This window comes from Canis aureus, chromosome 15 (genome assembly GCF_053574225.1).
Source record: "Canis aureus isolate CA01 chromosome 15, VMU_Caureus_v.1.0, whole genome shotgun sequence".
NCBI lineage: Eukaryota > Metazoa > Chordata > Mammalia > Carnivora > Canidae > Canis > Canis aureus.
Genome location: NC_135625.1, coordinates 30,314,102 through 30,334,421, shown reverse-complemented (window position 1 = coordinate 30,334,421; position 20,320 = coordinate 30,314,102). Strand labels below are relative to the sequence as shown.

General features: G+C 38.5%; 1 protein-coding gene and 1 pseudogene across 5 annotated transcripts in view; one reads left to right on the top strand and one right to left on the bottom strand.

The window, feature by feature from the left end:
• Positions 1-20,320, top strand: part of TRMT9B (tRNA methyltransferase 9B (putative)) — a 71,347-nt gene that overhangs the window by 25,355 nt on the left and 25,672 nt on the right. For all 5 annotated transcript variants that reach the window (XM_077848973.1, XM_077848972.1, XM_077848975.1 and 2 more), the window contains exons 2-4: positions 9,487-9,644; positions 11,181-11,283; positions 11,680-11,876. The gene's annotated coding sequence lies outside the window, so the exon portion shown is untranslated. The remainder of the gene's footprint in view (positions 1-9,486; positions 9,645-11,180; positions 11,284-11,679; positions 11,877-20,320) is intronic.
• On the bottom strand, positions 15,300-16,054 carry LOC144284434 (large ribosomal subunit protein uL30 pseudogene; annotated as a pseudogene).

Sequence of the window (20,320 nt, the reverse complement as noted above, 5' to 3'; positions counted from 1 at the left end):
ATGAAGACAACAGATGTCTAAAGCATTCATTCAGAGAAGCTCACGTCATAGAGAGAGCAGTGCCACTAGATAAGGAGCTTGTCCTTGACTGTAAATCAGCTAAGTCACTAAACCGGTTCCTTTATCCTTTATCACGGCAAGAGTTTCTTTCTTTTCTTTTCTTTTCTTTTTTTTTTTTTGTATATTTTTTTATTGGAGTTAGATTTGCCAACATATAGCATAACACCCGGTGCTCATCCTGTCAAGTGCCCCCTCAGTGCCCGTCACCCAGTCACCCCATCCCCCGCCCACCTCCCCTTCCACTACCCCTTGTTCGTATCCCAGAGTTAAGAGTCCCTCATGTTCTGTCTCCCTCTCTGATATTTCCCACTCATTTTCTCTTTCTCCTTTAATCCCTTTCACTATTTTTTATATTCCCTGAACGAATGAAACCATATAATGTTTGTCCTTCTCCAACTGACTGACTTCACTCAGCATAATACCCTCCAGTTCCATCCACGTCTAAGCAAATAGTGGGTATTTGTCGTTCCTAATGGCTGAGGAATATTCCATTGTATACATAGACCACAGCTTCTTTATCCATTCATCTTTGATGTAAATCAAGGATTGCTTCTTTTCATCGAGAAACTCTTGCTGTAAATTGCTCTATGCTACCCAGGACAATTTACAGTAAGAGTTTCTCGATGAAAGAAGCAATCCTTGATTTACGTTCTGCTGCCAAGTCCTTATCTTATGGTAATGAGCAGTTTGCTGACTGACTACTTTGAGTGGAATATCATAGCGGAGAAATGCTGGAGGGTTGGCTGGGGTCACATGGCAGAGAGCTTCATGTGACATGTTGAGGTATTTGGACTTTAAGTCTGAAGAGAAATGAGACATGACCATGAACATGCTGTTGGGGTTGAATTTCAGGAGCCTCACAAGCTGTGAAGCTGGGGGGACTGGTGTGGCTCGAAACCATCATATTAAGCTGGTCCCCAAACTCAGTTCTTTATTTCAGTGTTGGTTTGTGATCAATCTGTAATGGAATGAGAAAATTAAAGGAAGTTTAGTCAGTTTCTCACAATGCTTAATATTATTCAATTTTAAAGAATTTCTTTAGGGACACTTGGGTGGCTCAGCGGTTGGGTGTCTGCCTTTGGCTCGGGGCATGATGGGATGGAGTCCCACATCTGGCTTCCTGCGTGGAGCCTGCTTCTCCCTCTGCCTATGTCTCTGCCTCTCTCTGTGTCTCTCACGAGTAAATAAATAAAACGTTTAAAAAAATAAAGTATTTATTTAGTTCAAAATTATGGCCTCCCAACTTCTGTGGGGGTAAATTATCCATTCATCTATGCAATTATGGTGACAGTAAATAATAGGCTTTAAAAATGTGTGTATGTGTGTGTCCTAGCCTTCAAGTAAAGAACCAACTTGTCCCTTTGGTTCTCCAGATGTCCCGCTGAGATTTGGTCGGGGAGGGTTGTATCTACGAAATCCAAAGAGTGGGAACTCCAAGCTGAGACAATGAGAGGGGAGGTGTGAGGTCATAAGAGGTGAGATGTAGGTGGAATCTATAGGATAGGATGCCAACAGTTCAGATGTTACTATACTTTGTGTGCATGTGACTCTTTCCCTGAACCTCAAATATTCAGATTTGTTTTCACAAAAACCCCATGAATACCAATTTGGGTCAATTGTATTATAAATACATTTTATGAATACATTATGCATCTTCATATGTAGCTCCTTAATTCCATTCTTAAAAAATCATCACACGATGTCTCATTTTATATCGACACCATTGTCCTCACGTAAAACTCCTTCTTGGACAATGATTTGACAGTAAGATGATTGTGGGATTCCTCGTCACTTGACCTGCTGAAACCTTTCCTAAGCGGAAAGAAGATGGGCCATGTTCTGCTTCTCCCCTTCACATGGGTCATGTGTTGCCTTCTGTTACATCAAAATAATCTCCTTCCAAGCTGCCATTCTGGACATCCTGTTGCCTTTATCTTAACACAGACCAGAGCTGGTTTTGTCAAATTGACACCAGCAGCTAAATGCCTGGCGAAGCAGGGTGCTATATTTTCATTTTTCTTAAATCTCATATTTGACTTCCTGGCAGGCTCTAATCTCCCAAATCAAAATGAACTGTAATAGAGTTCAATGAATCTGGTCTAGTCATTCATTGTCTGTGGAGGAGCAGCCTTGGATAACAGATCTCATCATCATTGTGCTGTGAGTTCTTAGCTTGACTTTGTATTCTCCTCCTGTCACCACCCTCCCCCTCATACACTCATGCTCCTCACCTGGCTGATAGGACCTTCATTTCCTTCACTGAGATTTTGGAGGTAGTATCCTGAACCTAAATAGAGTCAATTTAGACATGTAATCTTTGGATTACTCTCAAGGAAAACAAAATATTCTCAAAATATTCAGTCTTTCTCCTAAGATGTACTTCCCTCATGTTTTCTGCTTTCTTTCCACATGCATTTACACTGGGGGTGAGGGTGAGGGACCTGTAGACCCTGTTGGGATTACAGAGAGGGTGATATTCTCCAGTGCTCCATATTATATAGTGTGAAAGGCCTGAGTTTGTTCTGCTCATGAGATGTTAATTAGAAATGCTGTTCCTTTTTCCTACCACTTCTACTGTACTCTCTCTGGTGTATCAGTAAGGGCTTCTGTGTAGGGTAAAGAATATTCATTAGAACAGCATCCTGTTTTACTCGCCTCATTATGTAGATGGAATAATACTCAGAGTGTCGCTCCAAATTATAAAAGCTAATCTTGCTTGCTATCTATATTTTTTCATCAATAAATCATGTGCTTGCTTCCTACTATTGTCATTCAGCGGATGTTCTGTTTTACTTTTGTATCAGCCTGTAGCTTCTTGAGAGGAGGGAACCACCCATTTTCTGCTCCTCTCAAAGCTACCAAAGCTACTGTTGCTTAGTAGGGGCGGGCAGTCAGTGTTTGTTCCATTAAATTTAATTATGGTAGAGCTCTAATGGCAGCACATGGATAGCCTTTTCTCTAATACTAACATGTATGAGGGTTAAATACTAGGGATCTCTGGTGTTCTAACCCAGTTCCATTTCTTAACTCTGCATAATTTCTTTTGATTTAATTCATTCCAGTGGTCCTAACTGCGAAGACGTAGGATAATGATTTTTAAATGATCTTTCGTCCAGCCTGTGCTCTGCAGCTTCCAAGCCTATCCATCTTATTTTGTTTATTTTGTTGTCTTCCAAACATGACAGGAACAATATATCCAGCCCCGAACTCTCCCTCTGATCATTCCCTCCGACCAGTGGACCTTAGCACCATCTAAAGTGGTATATTTTTTATTCTTCTATTCCTTTCTACACATATTTATAAAATAGACCTTTATTGAACACTGAATAAATTGCAATACCCAGCAAAGATGCAGCCATCATAAGCTACTTTGTCCCTATTTGGAAAATGCTACAATCAGAGAACATAAGGAATATATAGGCACAGCCCGTGCCAGTACATGAAATATAAATGAAATATAACATGTTACTGATCATGGCATTTCAAAGTCCGTTACCAACATCTAGTCCTTCTTGTATCCGATTTCCTGCACATGCATAAATCTTTTTTCAAAAAAATATATTTTATTTATTTATTCATGAGAGACACAGACAGAGAGAGAGGCAGAGACACAGGCAGAGGGAGAAGCAGGCTCCATGCAGGGAGCCGGACGCAGGACTCGATCCTGGGACTCCAGGATCATGCCCTGGGCTGAAGGCAGGCGCCAAACCGCTGAGCCACCCAGGGATCCCCCATAAATCTTAAGTAGGCTTCTTTGATATAGTCACATGTGTTTTAAAATTGGTTTATCAGTTTATTTAGGGTCATTACCAAAGTTTCATTTTGTTTGCCTTTCATTCTCTCCCACTTTGGTTTTGGATGGTGGTGGTATATCTTAGGATGTCAGTATTATTATTATCTCTTCCTCTTTGACATGCTCTTCATCAGTCCCTCAGTCCTATTAATTTGATCCTTTCTTCAGTATCTTGGCTATTGTAAATAATGTTGCTGTAAACACTGGGATACATGTATTCCTTTGGATTAGTGTTTTGGTATTTTTTGGGGGGTAAATAACCAGTAGTGTGATTACTGGAGTATAGGGCAGTTCAATTTTTAACTTTTTGAGGAATCTCCATACTGTTTTACACAGTGGCTGCACTGGTCTGCATTCCCCCCAATTGTGCAAGAAGGTTCCTTTTTCTCCACGTCATCCTCAATACCTGTTGGTTCTTGTACTATTGATTTTAGCCATTCTGATAGGTATGAGGTGTCATCTCATCATAGTTTTGATTTGCATTTCCCTGATGATGGGTGATGTTGAACATCTTTTCAGGTGTCTGCTGGCCATCTGTATATTTTCTTTGGAGAAGTGTCTGTTCATGTCTTCTGCTCATTTTTTAATTGGGATTATTTTTTTGGGTGTTCAGTAGTGTAAGTTCTTTATATATTTTGGATACTAACCCTTTATCAGATATATTATTGCAAATATCTTCTCCCATCCATGGGTTGATTTTTAGTTCTATTGTTTCCTTTGCTGTGCAGAAGCTTTTCATTTTGACATAGTCCCAATAGTTTGTTTTTCTTTCCCTTACCTCAGGAGACATATCTAAAGAAGTTTTGCTATAGCTAATGTCAGAGAGGTTACTGCCTGTACTTTATTCTAGGGTTTTTATGGTGTCACATCTCACATTTAGGTCCTTAATTCATTTTGAGTTTATTTTTGTGTATGGTGTAAGAAAGTGGTCCAATTTCATTCTTTCACATATAGCTGTCCAGTTTTCCCAGCACCATTTGTTGAAGAGACATTTTCCCATTCGATTCTTTCCAGTTTTGTTGAAGATTAATTTTCCAGATCATTGTGGGTTTATTTCCAGGTTTTCTATTCTGTTCCATTGATCTATATGTCTATTTTTGTGCCAGTACCATACTGTTTTAATGACTTCAGTTTTTTAATAGAACTTGAAGTCTGGAATTGTGATGCCGCCACCTTTGCTCTTCTTTTTCAAAATTGCTTTGCTTATTCAGGTCTTTTGTGATTCCATACAAATTTTAGGATTATTTGTTCTAGTTCTGTGAAACATGATGTTGGTATTTTGATAGGGATTATAAGTGTGCAGATTGCTTGGGGGTAGTATATACATTTTAACAATACTTCTTCTTCTTCCAACTCATGAACATGGAATATCTTTACATTTCTTTGTGTCATTTCAATTTCTTTCATCAGTGTTTTATAGTTTTTCAGAGTATAGGTCTTTCACCTCTTTAATTAGGTTTGTACCTAGGTATCTGAGTATTTTTGGTGCAATTGTAAATGGGATTATTTTCTTAATTTCTCTTTCTGCTGCTTCATTATTAGTATATCGATATTCAATAGATTTCCGTACCTTGATTTTGTATTCTGTGAGTTGACTGAATTAATTTATCAGTTCTCGTTTTTTTTTGGTGGAGTCTTTAGGGTTTTCTGTATAGAATATCATATCGGCAAATAGTAAAAGTTTTACTTCTTCTTTACCAATTTCAATACCTTTTATTTCTTTTTGTTGTCTAATTGCTGTGGCTAGGACTTCCAGTACTATGTTGAATAAAACTGGTGAGAATGGACATCCCTGTCTTGTTCCTGACTTTCGGGGGAAAGGTCTCAGTTTTTCCCCATTGAGGATGATGTTAGCTGTGGGTTTTTCATATATGGCCTTTATTATGTTGAGGTATGTTCCTTCTAAACCTACTTTTTTGAGAGCACTTATGAATGGATATTGTACTTTGTCAAATGCTTTTCCTGCATCTATTGAAATGATCATATAGTTTATATTTTTTCTTATTAATGTGATAAATCACGTGGATTGACTGCAAATATTGAACCACCCTTTTATACCAGGAATAAATTACACTTGATCATGGTGAATTCTTTTTTTAATGCTTTGTTGAATTTGGTTTACTAGTATTTTATTAAGGACTTTGCATCTGTGTTCCTCAAAGATACTGGCCTGTAGCTGTCTTTTTTGTGGTGTCTTTTTTTTTTTTTTTAAGATTTTATTTTTTTTTTTTGAGAGAGCACACAAGAAGGGGGAAGGAGAAGCAGACTCCCTGCTGAGCAGAGAGCCCGATGTGGAGCTCAATCCCAGAACCTTGAGATCATGACCTGAGCTGAAGGCAGATGTTTAACTGACTGAGCCACTCAGGTGCCCCTTTGTGTGGTGTCTTTATCTGGTTTTGGTATCAGGGTAATTCTGGCTTCATAAATGAATTTTGAAGTTTTCCTTCCTCTTCTCTTTTTTGGAATAGTTTGAGAAGAATAGATATCAATTCTTCTTTAAATGGGCTAGGTGGGTGATGTGTATTAAAGAGGGTACTTGCTGTGGTGAACACTGGGTGTTGTATATATGTGATGAGTCACTGAATTCTACTCCAGAAATGAATATTGCACTGTATGTTAACTAACAAATTTTAAGTTAAAAAAACTAAAGGGAAAAAATATTAAACAATAAATATTTCGTAGAATTGGCTTCTGAAGCTGTCTGGTCCTAGACTTTTGTTTGTTGGGAGTTTTTTGACTACTGATTCAATTTCCTTGCTGGTAATTGGTATATTCAAGTTTTTAATTTCTCTTGCTTCAGTTTTGATAAGTTACATGTATCTAGGAATTTATCCATTTCTCCTAGGTTGTTCAATTTGTTGCCAGGTAGTTCTTCATAATATTCTCTTACAATTGTTTGTATTTCTGCAGTGTTGGTTGTTTTCTCCTCTTTAATTTGTAATTATATTTATTTGAATTTTTTTCTTTTTGTGTTTTGATGAGTCCACCTAAAAGTTTATGAATTTTATCTTTTCAAAGAACCAGCTCCTGGTTTCCTTTATCTGCTCTACTATTTTTTAAATTTTCTATATCATTTATTTTTGCTCTAATCTTTATTATTTTCTTTCTCTGGCTGGCTTTAGGTTTTGTTTTCTTTTTCCAGCTGCTTTAGGTGCAAGGTTAGGTGTTTGAGATTTTTCTTGCTTCTTAAGGTAGGCCTGTATTGTTGTAAACTGCCCTCTTAGAACAGCTTTCACTGCACCCAAAGATCTTTGTTTTCATTTTTATTTGTTTCCATGTATTTTTTGAAATTTTTTTGATCCATTCATTGTATAGTAGCATGCTATTTAACCTCCATGTATTTGGGTTCATTTCAGACCTTCTCTTGTGGTTGATTTCTATTTCATAGTGTTGTCATTGGAAAAGATGCATGACATGCCTTCCGTTTTCTTGAATTTGTTGAGACTGTTTTGTGGCCTAACATATGATTTCTTCTGGAGAATGTGTCAGGTCCACTTGAAAGGAATGTGTATTCTGCTGTTTTGAAGATGGAATGTTGTGAATATATCTATTAGATTAATCTGGTTCAATGTGTTATTCAAAGCCACTATTTCCTTATTGATTTTCTGTTTTGATTATCTATCCATTGATATAAATGAGGTGTTATAGTCCCCTACTATTATTGTATTACCATTGATTACTTCTTGTGTGTTATTAGCTGCTTTATGTATTTGGATGCTCCTATATTAGGTGCATAAATATTCACAATTGTATCTTGTTGGATTGTCCCCTTTATTATTATGTAATGTCCTTCTTTGTCTCTTGTTACATCTTTGTTTTTAAATTTTATTTTGTCTGATATAGGTATTGCTACTCTGGCTTACTTTTGACATCCATTTGCATGATAAATGTTTCTTCATTACCTTACTTTCAATATACAGGTGTTTGTAGGTCTAAAGTGAGATGTCTGTAGACAGCATGTAGATGGGTCTTATTTTTTTATCCATCCTGTCACGTTACATCTTTTGTTTAAAGTGTTTAGTCCATTTATATTCAAAGTAATTATTAAAAAATAAAAATGAATTTAAAAAACCAAAGTAATTATTAATACATATGTGTCTATTGCCATTTTATGATTTGTTTTGTGGTTAATTCTGAAGTTTTTCTCTGATCATTTCTTTTTTTCCCCTCTTTCATGGTTTCCTGGTTTTCCTTAGTGATATATTTAGATTTGTCTTTGTGTATTATTACTCATTTTTGATTTATGGTTACCATTAAGTTTCTAATTTAACCTCTTCTGCATGTAGCAGTCTATATTAAGTTGATGGTCATTTAAGTTTGATTCATTCTTTACTCCTTTCCTCTGCATGTTTTAGGTATATGGTGTCGCATTTTGCATCCTTTTATTTTGTGAGTTCCTTGACTGATTTTTTACAGAAATATTCATTTTTATTGCTTTTCTTTTTCCTACTTTTATACTGTCAGTTTTGGTCTTTTCACTCAAAGAGTCTCCTCCAATATTTCTGGTAAGGCTAGTTAGTGGTCATGAACTCATTTAGTTTTTGTTTGGCTGGGACACTCTATCCCTCCTTCTATTCTGAATGATAGCCTTGCTGGATGGAGTATTCTTGGCTGCAGATATTTGCCATTAAGCACTTTGACTAGATCATGCCATCCTCTTCTGGCCTGCAAAGTTTCTGCTGAAAAATCCACCAGTAGCCTTATGGGATTTCCCTTGCATGTAATTGTCTTTTGTATTGTTTCTCATTTTGTTTATTGACCCCTTTATCTCTGCTATTATTATTCCTTATCTCTGTGTTAAGGGTCTCACTCATGTCTTCCACTCTTTTCTCAAATCCAGGGAGTAATTTTATGGTCATTACTTTATATTCCCAAAGGAAATTTTTTTTTTAATTTTTATTTATTTATGATAGTCACAGAGAGAGAGAGAGAGAGAGAGGGAGAGAGGCAGAGACAGAAGCAGGCTCCATGCACCGGGAGCCTGACGTGGGATTCGATCCCGGGTCTCCAGGATCGTGCCCTGGGCCAAAGGCAGGCGCTAAACCGCTGCGCCACCCAGGGATCCCCCCAAAGGAAATTTTTAAAACTTCAATCAAATTTTGTCATTTCTCCTGTTGAAATAATTCATGGTTCCTCATTATGTTCAGGTAAAATCCAAACTCCCTAGAATGCTAAACTAAGCCCTGGGTGTTCTATTACCTACTCTTCCAGCCCCACCTGCCCTTTCTCCCTCCCCCAAGATGGAGAGTTAAGAGTGTGAACTCTGGAATCTAACTTTCTAGGTTTAGATCCTGGCTCTGCCACTTCTTAGCTCTGTAACTTTGGAAAGTCACTAATATTCTCTGTGCCTTGGTTTTCTTACCTGTAAAATGGGGTACATACTAGTTCCTGTTTTGTATAGTTATTGCATAGATTCTATGAGTTAACATATGTTTTATGCTTAAAATGGCCCAGATAACAGTAAATTATGAGTGCGTGTGTGCACATGTGTCTATTACTGTTATTAGTTTCCTTGAAGTTCATCAAAAAGAATATAATAGGTCTTGTTTCTTTTTTTTTGGATATGCTGTTTCCTATGCCTAGAAACACCCACTCCCCCTTTATCTGACTGCCCTCTGTCCTCTGAATTCCAGGTTGGATGCAAACCTTGCATAAGAGCCTTCACTGCATCTCCCTGCTACAGGCTAGATGAATTTCCTGCCCTATGTGCTCCTGTAGCACCTGTGCACACCTGGATCAGGATATTCATTACACTGGATTTGGTCCTTGGCATTTGTGGTTTTGAAAACTTGTAAGTGACCTAAAAGACTGTGATGTTTAGTAATTTGTAATGGGGTTAATTATAAATATCATAAGATTATTAGGATTAAATAAGGTACAGCATAAGTTTGGGGGTTTAGAAGCTCTCAGGATATATCCATCCCCAAAGTAAAGTTTCTGCCATATTTTAATTTTCTATTTCTTTGTATTGTTTCCCATATTAATTTTTGGGCACATTGTTTTATCTCTACCTCTAGTGTCGTACATGTGCAAGAGGCTTAAATAATATTTGTTGAGTATAACTGAATGTGTAAAAGAACAGATGTTACAGAATTTTTATTTATCTCAAAACTGGCTTTGCCCCTAACCCATAAGTTGAGGTGCTGACCCCCTTTAGGAAATACACATATGGCTAATCTCAATTTCAGAAGGTATGAGTTACAAATCTTTGCCCTAGGAGATGTTTTACCATATTCAGGAGAAAAGGAGAATACGTTTTTTAATACTAACTACTCCAGAGATATAAGGCTAATACTGTAAAAGGACTCATCTGAATTCAACATTTTAAAAGATATACTCTTATTTTGTCTTTGCCCAGCAACTAATTGGAGAAAATAAAATGATTCATATATTTTCAACAGGGGACAATTTGGATCATAATTTAGTAAATATAAAGAAAGTCAATTATATGTATATGTGTTGAAGCTATGATTTGGGCATATAGAAAAGCTTCTTCACCCCTGCTCCCACCCAAGTAGCTCACAGATGCCTTCTGCACTGTCTACAATTCCTTTCATTGGCTACTCTTACTGACTCATCTTCAGGAGCATATCTGAGAAGGTTCATTCATTTAGGTACTAATTCCTGAAGGAAAGGTGCATAGCCCAGTTGGCACTCCACTGAGTGCCTAGCTCAGGGTATGCAAGCATGGATCCAAGGAGAAAGCATTTATTTTCGGGACAACATGGGGGCTCAGTGAACAAGCATCATCTCCTTTACAATAAAGGCTCACTCTAAAATTGCATGAGGGAAGATGAGATCCTATGACAAATAGCTCTTTCAAGACCCTTCTTAAATGTGCTTCCTAAAAGGTCAACTCTTGGGGGTCCCAGTGATCATATACCTGATATGATTGAGGGACAACTGGGGTTTAAATGTATAGGCATATTCTGAAGACCCAAAATAAAATTTCCAAAGCACACCCAGATCAGTGATTCTTAGGTAGGGACCAAGATTGGTGTGGGATGGAGAGCAGGGGAGGTTAGGGGAAGCTACCTGCAAGCCACCCCACCATCCTGAGAATCACTGTATATAAGAGGTACGGTTTGTGGCAGTGAAATTTACATACAAAGAATCTGAAGACTAGGGAACATGGTTGAGAACTGTGATCTAGATATAAGGACTATTTGCTTTATTTACAGATAAGGAGTCAGGTCCTAAGGTTTTACAGAATCGGCTTTTCCTACCACACCAGGCATCTCTCCAGATTTCATTTTATACCCCAAGACTTCTACATTACAAAGTGCTTTTTGGCATACAAGGCCCATCTTTTTTTTTTTTTTTCTAGTAACGAAGAGTCTTCTGATGTGTTTCATGACAGACCCAATGTATTATGAAAAAAGAAAATAAATGTGATCAATGAAGAATAAGTAGGAGTACTTCTCAAAGTGGTATGGAAGTAACTGATATTATGAACAAATATTGAGTAGTTAAATTGTACTGGAATGCTTTAATGCAGTTTAGTAATATTGTCTTAAGTAGTATACATTTGTTTCCTTAAACCATGGGATTCAGAGTTGACTCTCAATGCTTGTAATTTTTCTAGGAACGAGATGAGATCATTCAATGTAATTTTGGGAGAAAGTACTGTATATTTTATAGAAAGCTTAGGAATTAATTCAGAAATAGCTCTTACAGTTCTGGCATACTCCACATATTCACAGCTCTTTCTAATCCCTTCATCCCTGGGTAATTTATGCATAGGTCAAGAGGTCAACCTGGGCTGTAGCTGGTTCAATATTTGCATTATGTAAAATGACATCTAGTGTTTGTGTTTTTCCGAATAGGGCCTGTGTTCCCTTCAGAGACTCATGCAAAGTGCTTCATCATGTGAAGGACCCTGCTGTTTGATTTAACTCTACTGTTTTTCATTTACATTACACTCTAAGAAAGTCATGAGCAAAAACTGTCACTCTCTGAGGGTAGAAATTGCTATGCTTCACAATTCAAGAAGTAATTTTCCTGTAATCACAAGATGACTCAGGTTAGTAGCTTTCAGCTTTTACTGCAATTCAGATAACATGAGCATGTTGGGATACTGTGCAAACCTCATTAGTCCCAATCCCTATAATTTTAAATTTATGACAATGTGATATAAAGCAAGTTGGAGTTTATTTTTGTATTAGGTGATAAAAAGAATTTGAAAATAGTTGTACAGGGTACGTTAAAATGACCAGAATATACCTACTGTTTTTTAGAGAGCAAAATACTTTTCTAGTAGTTGAAGAGCATTATTGTTAAATGACGGTTGTTAGCATACAAAAGTTTGCAGTATAACCTGTACTTGAAAATAATATGCAGATGTTAAGTTTGAAGGATCATGGATTGAAAGGTAAAGAAAAAAAAAACCAACCTATGTATTTTATTATTAAGTCTTCAAACTATCCTGACCAACTCGAACTGTTATGTTAGAATTGCAATTTGAGTAGGTCTTTAAAAATTTAAAGCAGAGTTTTATGTTCTCTTTTTTAATATTGTGTCTTCTGTGGCATTTATAATGGGAGAATAATTTACAGTGCTTGTGTTTGCTTTTAGATACAAAGCTGGGACTTCTGCATGCCTGGGGTTATATGGAAAACAGGTCTCGGCCAGGGCAGGAAATCATGAAATAAAAACACAACCAGGAGAGCTTGGTCCTAGCCCTGTTTCCTCTGAGTGCATGTTGGTCCTCAGCAGGGCATTTATGATTTCTGACCAAAGACTTGAGGACCAGTTTGTCTGGAGTAAAGTCCTGTTGTCTTGCAGAAGGAGCTAAGAAACAGGTCATCAATGCATTGGTTCTACGGTTAAATGTTGGGTGACTGCTCTGTGTTCAGCAGTATCCTGAGCACTGTGAGATAGACAAAGACAGATCACAGACCAGTTCCTGCCCTCCAGGAGCTTCTAGTCTTGTTGGGCATGTATACAAAGTTGAGAATTCAAGATGGCACCATGAGAAATGTTTTAAGAGTGATACAGATAATAAATATGCAGAATACAAAAAGAGTGGGAATGCTGGATTGTATCTATGGCTTCCCATGAAGTCTTTATGGAGGAGGAAGAAGCTTGCTAGACTTTGAAGGCCAGGTAAGATTTTAGAAGGGGGAAGGGGATGGAGCATTTCAGATGACAGAGAACAGTCTATTGGCTTTAGCAAAGATCTGAATGAGGAGCTGTATGAGATGCACTCAGGGGAGGAGATCCAGTTAGGGGAGGAGAGGACTTCAGGTAGAAGCTAACAATTTGAGATATGGTGGTTCCAGGATATAAGACTAGGAAGATAGACTGGGACCAGGTTGTAGAGGGCTTTGAATGCCAGATTGAGGAGTACAAGCTTCTTCCTGCAGAACATAGAGACCTCTGAAGGGTTTTCAACCCTATGAAATGGCTATTATCCATTATCTGGAAAATTATCCAGAATTGGCATGGAACAGAGATTCTAAATTGCTTTCCTTGGGTTCATGGAAGAAAAGTGACAAGCTGCAGCCATCAAGCCAGTAGTAACACATGTACTGTGTGATCCCTGCAGTCATTTTTACCACAGGAACATACAGTGTCTTGCATTATGCAGCAAGTGATGATTAATGGAGGATGGTGCAAACTCCCACCTTTATGGATATATGAGATATGGGGAGTGGGAGGAAGGCAAGGGAAACAGAAAGCCTGGAAACTGTAAAAGCAGCTCAGATATTAGGTTGTGGTGGTTACAGAAAGAAAGGGGAAGAAACAGCAAAGATGGCCATGGTAGTACCACAACTCTGATCTCTTAGGCTAGTGCTGGTTCCTACATGACCCTGCCATCCCAGGATGCTCTAGTACCACAAGCAGTGGCAAGTCCTGTCAGGAACTCAGGGCCACAGCGTGACTCTTCCACCGTGGCACCCCAAGGTGCAAGCTGTGGTCATGAAGACACATCCAAGTCTTTAATAAAGTCTGTTGGCAGCAAATACCAAACATACTTCCTCTGACATGAAGGACAGGTTTTGGGGCAGCGTATAAGTAGCTAATGGAAGAAAGAGCTACAAACGAAACCTCAGGAAAGGCAACACTTGGAAGGAACCTGAAGATCTTTACTTTAGGGTTGTGCCATTAGTGATTTGATTCCAATGACCTCTCATCAGTTTTCCAGGGGAGTATGAGACACTCGGGAGGAGACCCACTTAGGGGAAGAGAGGTCTTCAGGTAGAAGCTGACAATTTGAGATATGGTGGTTCCAGGATATAAGACTGGGAAGATAGACTGGGACCAGGTTGTAGAGGGCTTTGAATGTTGAATTGAGGAGTACAAGCTTCTTCCTGCAGAACATAGAGACCCCTGAAGGGTTTTCAACCCTATGAAATGTGATCCCTGGGGAGAGAGAGTGACTGTCCCCGGCCTACAGGACCGGCAGGCCCCAGCATCATGTGGTGTCTGAGCTGGGAGCAGTTCCTCAAAGGAAAGGAGAATAAACAGAAGTTTTAAAAAGTATTTAATCTTGGGGCACTTGAGTGGCTCAGTGGTTGAACATCTGCCATCAGCTCAGGGCATGACCCTGGGGTCCTGGGATTGAGTCCTGCATCAGGCTTCCTATGTGGAGCCTGCTTCTCCCTCTGCCTAGGTCTCTGCCTCTCTGTGTCTCGAATGAATGAATGAATGAATGAATGAATAAATAAATAAATAATTGTAAAAAATAAAAAAATAAAAAGTATTTGATCTCTGCAGCACTCAGAGATGGTTGCCGGATGGTTTAGACAGTTAAGCATAAACAGGATGGTTTAGTCAGTTAAGCATAGGACTCTTGATTTCATTCAACTGAGGTCATGATCTCAGGGTTGTGAGATTGAGCCCAATGTTGGGCTCCTTGCTCAACCAAGAGTCTGCTTGGGATTCTCTCTCTCTTCCTCTGCCTCTCCTCCTTCCCCTATCCCCTTCTCCCCACTTGCTCTCTACAAATAAATAAATAAGTACATTAATTAATTAATAAAATAAAATGTATTTAATTTCTAAAATGTCTGGGATTGCAAATAATGATCATAAGTATACGGCCTCAGGTTTGGGGAGAGATCAGATATTCCACAGAATCTCGAATTTCCAAAATTATTTTTCACACCTACCTTTGCCAGATCCTCTGCTCTTTCAAACTAACGTCTTACTGTTTAAAACAAATTATTGCTGGAAATTACCTCCAGCAATACTTCTGTGCCTTCATGCTTTGGGGTTCACACGTCAGAGTCCTTTTTCCCTCCCTCTCTCCCCTTCCTTAGCAGTCAGATCTTCAAACACGTCGGGTGACCTGAAGTGATTTGATTGCTATGCCTTGGCTGTGTTAGAATTTTCAAGTTTGCTACTCTCCCTGAAAGGCAGGTTAACAGCGTTGGTTGTTTGTTTTCCATTTGAAAGTAGTAATTTATTAACTGACCAGATTATAAAAATAATCATGGGAGATATCTTAGTTCTTCCTCCTAATAAGCCTATTGATCTGGTCTTCCCTGTTCCCAACATCTCCACCATCTACAAAATAGGTGGTGGTCTTTTTCTTCATACCCCACGTGGAAAAGATAATTTGAAGGGCCATAAAAAGTTATTTGCTTCTTTGAACTGTTTTCCAACAGTTTAGATCCCGTGAATCAGATCCTCCATGCAGATGATGCCCTATTTACCAAGAGATCGGGCAGTCAGTGTGTTATCCGTCAGGACAATTCGCTTCTTGTTGATCTTGCTATAACTATGCTTGTAGATCAGTTCACTCACCGACTTCAGGTTTCGGTCCCCTCTCCTCAGGCTATATATGGTTCCACAATCCTTAGCATGTTAACGGAAGCCTTGTTGAGCTTAACAAAGGTGCCGTTGTAGGTCTGGCAAAGGCAAAGAAGCTGCAACACCTTTCGAACCTTTGGGCTCACACCATTGATACTTCTGATCCTGATGACAAATGCCAATTTGGGTTCTGCAGGCACGTAGAAGTTTCCAGCTTTTCTTGCCATCTTTGCCATTCAGATCTCAGTTTTGTACATCTGCCTGTATTCCTAGTGGTAATGCTTAGCTTTTTCATAGATAAACTTCCTCCTTGCCTTTCAAAGCATCTTTTGGGCAAACTTTTTTCCTCAGATGCTTGATCTTCAACTCTGTGACATTCCTTCACTTTTTATTAAGGGTTTCTGACACTTCAAGAACCTTCTTTTTCTTCTCTTCTGCACCCTCCATGGTTCCAGCCAGAAAAGAGGTGTTTGGGATTTTTAAAAAATATTTATTTATTTTAGAAAGAGAGAGTGAGCACAAGCGTGAGGGACAGAGATAGAGAGCATCTCAAGCAGACTCTGCACTGAGCACGGAGCCTGATGCGAGGCTTGCTCTCATGACCTTGACATCACAACCTGAGCCAAAATTAAGAGTTAGATGCTTAACGGACTGCTCCACCCAGGAGCCCCAGCAGGGCTTTAGGAAACATGGTGGATTGCCCAGCTTTGGTCAGTCTTTGAAACTTCTTATAAGTACAATTTAATTGAATTCTAAGGTGAGGATCTGAATTTCTCCATGCATTCATTTGGTGATACATTATTTTACATACAAGCAGGGCTCACAGACAATTTCCTTTTTAACAATTTCCAGTTACACTGCAAATGAACATAATATATTAGACTCCAGCATACCACAATTCTAGACTTCTAGAGCAAGGGTTTTTAAGCCTCTTTGGTGTTATTTTGAACTTCAATTTTTTAATACAAAGGTTCAAGCAAATTTCAGTTGTAGTTACAAGTTGTCAGTGTTATTTCTATTAATGATTAATGGTAATACATTCTATGAACAATGAATATTAGAATGTAAATAGTTCTGAGCCCTAATGGAATATATATAAAATTAATTAATAAAATCATAAAATTACATATTTTATCACTTCTTCCTTATTTTTATCCCTATAAAATTAGAACTCTTAGATTTTTGTCTATTTTTCCCATTGCTGTGTCTTGCTTCTTTTACCTTAACATATAGGAAGCACATGATAATCATTCAATATATATTTGTTTTCCTTTTTTCCCATCCTTCTTTTTTCTTCCCCTGGTGTCTTTCCTCTTTCCCTCATCATTCCATTTTGCTTCTTTAAAAAGAAAAACTGTAGGGGTATTTGGGTAGCTTAGTCAGTTAAGCATCTTGACTCTTAATTTTGGCTCAGGTCATGATCACAGGGTTGTGGGATCAAGCCGCCTGTTGGGCTTTGTGCTCAGCGCAGAGTCTGCTTGTCCCTCTACCTCTGCTCCTCTCCCTACTGTCTCTCTCTCTCTCTCTCTCAAATAAAATCTTTAAAAAAGAAAAAGAAAAACTGTATTAGCATATATTTTTGGCTCCTTCTTTGTTTTTTGGGGAACCCTGTTTCTTCTATTATGTATGTGTTGTTCAGGAGGTTAACCGTCCACCTTTCAATTAGGCTCCACATTGCTGTTTCCTTGGTTCTAAAGCTTATAAATATTGTGAAATCGTTCTGAAAGATTTTATTCTCCCATAAGCTCAGCAGGTTTTTCCAGTAAGTGTACTTGCAGAGAGCCACAGAAACAGCTGCCTAAACATTCCAGCTGATCAACATAGGAGTAATAAATCAGGAAATTTCAGTTTGTCCAAACATTTCTAAAAAGGCATTGAAGTATCTGAGAATTATCTTAATGAGTAACAGTCACAATAGAACAACAAGGTAATTAGAGAATGATAGTAAGTAAGAGTAGGACCAGCGTGCTGTTATAGGCTAAAGGTAAGATAGCACCCTTCCTGGATTCTTTATATAATTTCTGTTCCCATCCACTTACTGAGATCTGTAATCCTCATATATCATTGTAGTTGTGCTACTTGGAGGCTGTGGCTAACATAATTCATCTTTAATTTCACATTGGATGTTTAGGTAAAGCTATTCAATATCTAGTGAGCACATGGATCTAGGACTAGTAAAGTGAGTTTCTTTTCTTGCCACAGACCAATTAGTTGCTAACCTGCTGCCCTAATATGACATATTTACTGAGAGCAAATGGACTTTATTCTTCACGGGTCACTGGATAATCTGGCATGAGTCATTATTTTATTTAAATTAGTAAGAAACCCTCAGTTCATTTCCCTATATCATGTGCATAAGGGTTATTTGTGAATCAGAGTCTTGAGGCGTGTGGTTGTTGAAGTCACAGTGCTTGGGTGAACATCCCAAGCACTGGGTTTATCATTATTTGTTCAGGTCTTTTTTATGATCTTAAAATTTTTTATAGTTTTATTCCAAGAAAAAAGAGACCAGGAAATCCTCAGTTACATTTCTTCTGAGCTAAAAACTCTCTCAACAGTTTCTCCTGTTGTATATAAGAGTATATATTATTACATCATCTAATTTCATGGGAATACTGCCTCAAAATAGTACCATAACTCATCTTTGACCCTAGTAATCTCCGGTGTCTAGGTATCCCCCAGAAGGCACTAACCGAATAGCATTCATTCATCCTGGCAATGGCAGGACACAGCTGAGAAAGGATATTCTGCTCAGCTGTGGGTTTTAAAATGCTTTAAAGTTCATAGTAGGACAATTGTCTGAAAGTAAAAGGGTTTTCTTACATCGAAATACACAGAAGAGCACATACAAATGTACACTTAGATGAATTTTCACAAAATAAGCGCACTCATGTAAACAGGACCCAGATCAAGAAATAGAATATTACCCACACCCCGGGACAGTGCCCCCCTTTGCAATTCCTACGCCCCCAGGTAACCATTATTCCACTTCTAATGACACAGGTTTGCTTTACCTGTTTTTGTACTTTGCATAAATGGAATCCTACACTCCGTATTCTTTTGTGTCTTCTCTTTTAACATTTTATTTATGAGACTGAGCCATCTCACTGCATATAGTCACAGACTTCCTTCTATTACCCGGCAGTATTTCTTTGTATGAACTCATGGCAATTTATTTGATTGTTCAACTGATGATAGACATTTCCAGGTCTGTGCTATTCTGAAGAGTGTGACTGTCTTTTGGTAAACATATGTATGCATTTCTTTTGGATACATATACACATACATAAAGAGTACAATCTCTGGGCCACAGGATATGCATATGTTTGGCTTAGTTGTCACTTGCCAAAGAGTCTTCCCAACAGGCTGACACAATTTACGATTCTCCTAGCAGCATATTCGGATTCTGGACACTCCCAGTTCTCACCAACACTTGGCATTTTCTGTCTTTTTCCTGTTAGCCATCCTCTTGCGTAGGTGGTGGTATCATGGTGTGGTTTTAATCGGCAGTTGCCTGATAGGAATGAAGATGCGCACTTTTTGTGTGTTTCCTGTTCATCTCCTGCCCACTGTGAAGTTTTGAGGGTTTTTTTTCTCCCATTTTTATATTGAGTTGTTTGTCTCTTGCTTGACAATGTGGAAGAAATCTTCATATTCTGGATACAGATCCTTTGTCAGACGTATGTACTATGACCATCTTTTCACATCCTATGGGTTGAATTTTCACTCTCCTATGGATGTCTTAATTTTTTTAAAAGATCGTATTTATTGATTTGAGATAATGAGAACAAGAGGAGTGTGAGCGGGGGCGGCGGGGAGGGCAGAGGGAGAGAGAATCTTAAGCAGGCTCTATGTTGAGCATGCAGCCTGACACAGGGCTCGATCTCACCACCCTGAGATCATGATCTGAGCTGAAACCAAGAGTCAGATATTCAACTGACTGACCCACCCAGGTGCCCCTGGATATCTTAATTTTAATATAGTCTAATTTATTTATTTTCCCTTTTACGGTTAGGTCTTTCTGTTGAAGAAAGTTTAACCTAGCCCAAGGTTATATAGAAGCTCTTTTTTCCTCCAAGTTTTATTGTTTGACCTCCTAGAAAGAGGGTTTAATTCAGAAATGTAGTCAGTAGGTAGGTATCTGGATACAATTAAATAAGAAAACAAATGAGTGCATTTTCCATTGAGCCAAACATGAAGGAGAAAATAGTGGTGTGGAAAGAAACTCAGGATAAAATTTAACAGAAGTTCCCATCACAAACAAAAGACAGATCCCTTCTGGTCACTGGGCTGTGAGCTTAGAGCTTATGATCCTAATCTTGGAGCTGCCTTTCTAGGAGTGGTTACTATAGGAACTGCCCTGAGACTCTGCAGCTCTGGTGACGCCTCCCTGGGGACAAGGAACCACTCCAGGGGACTAAACAAGGCCTCTCAGAGTTCCCTGTGTTCTCTGGGGGTCAAGGGCAGTGTCTCATCTCCTTGATGAGATACTAGGAAAATCTCTCAGAAAGCCTTTTCAGCTCCTCTGAATTATTTTTACTATTTATACGTGTGTGTGGTATATGTGTACAGTTTGCCAGTGATCATTAAAAGTATTTCATTTTTTGGTACTCACTTCAGATCTCAAAGTTGCATGTGAAATTGTGAGTATTGGACATGTCTCTATGTGCACTTCTCTACCCTTTTTTTTTTTCCCCGGAAAGATGGCATCAG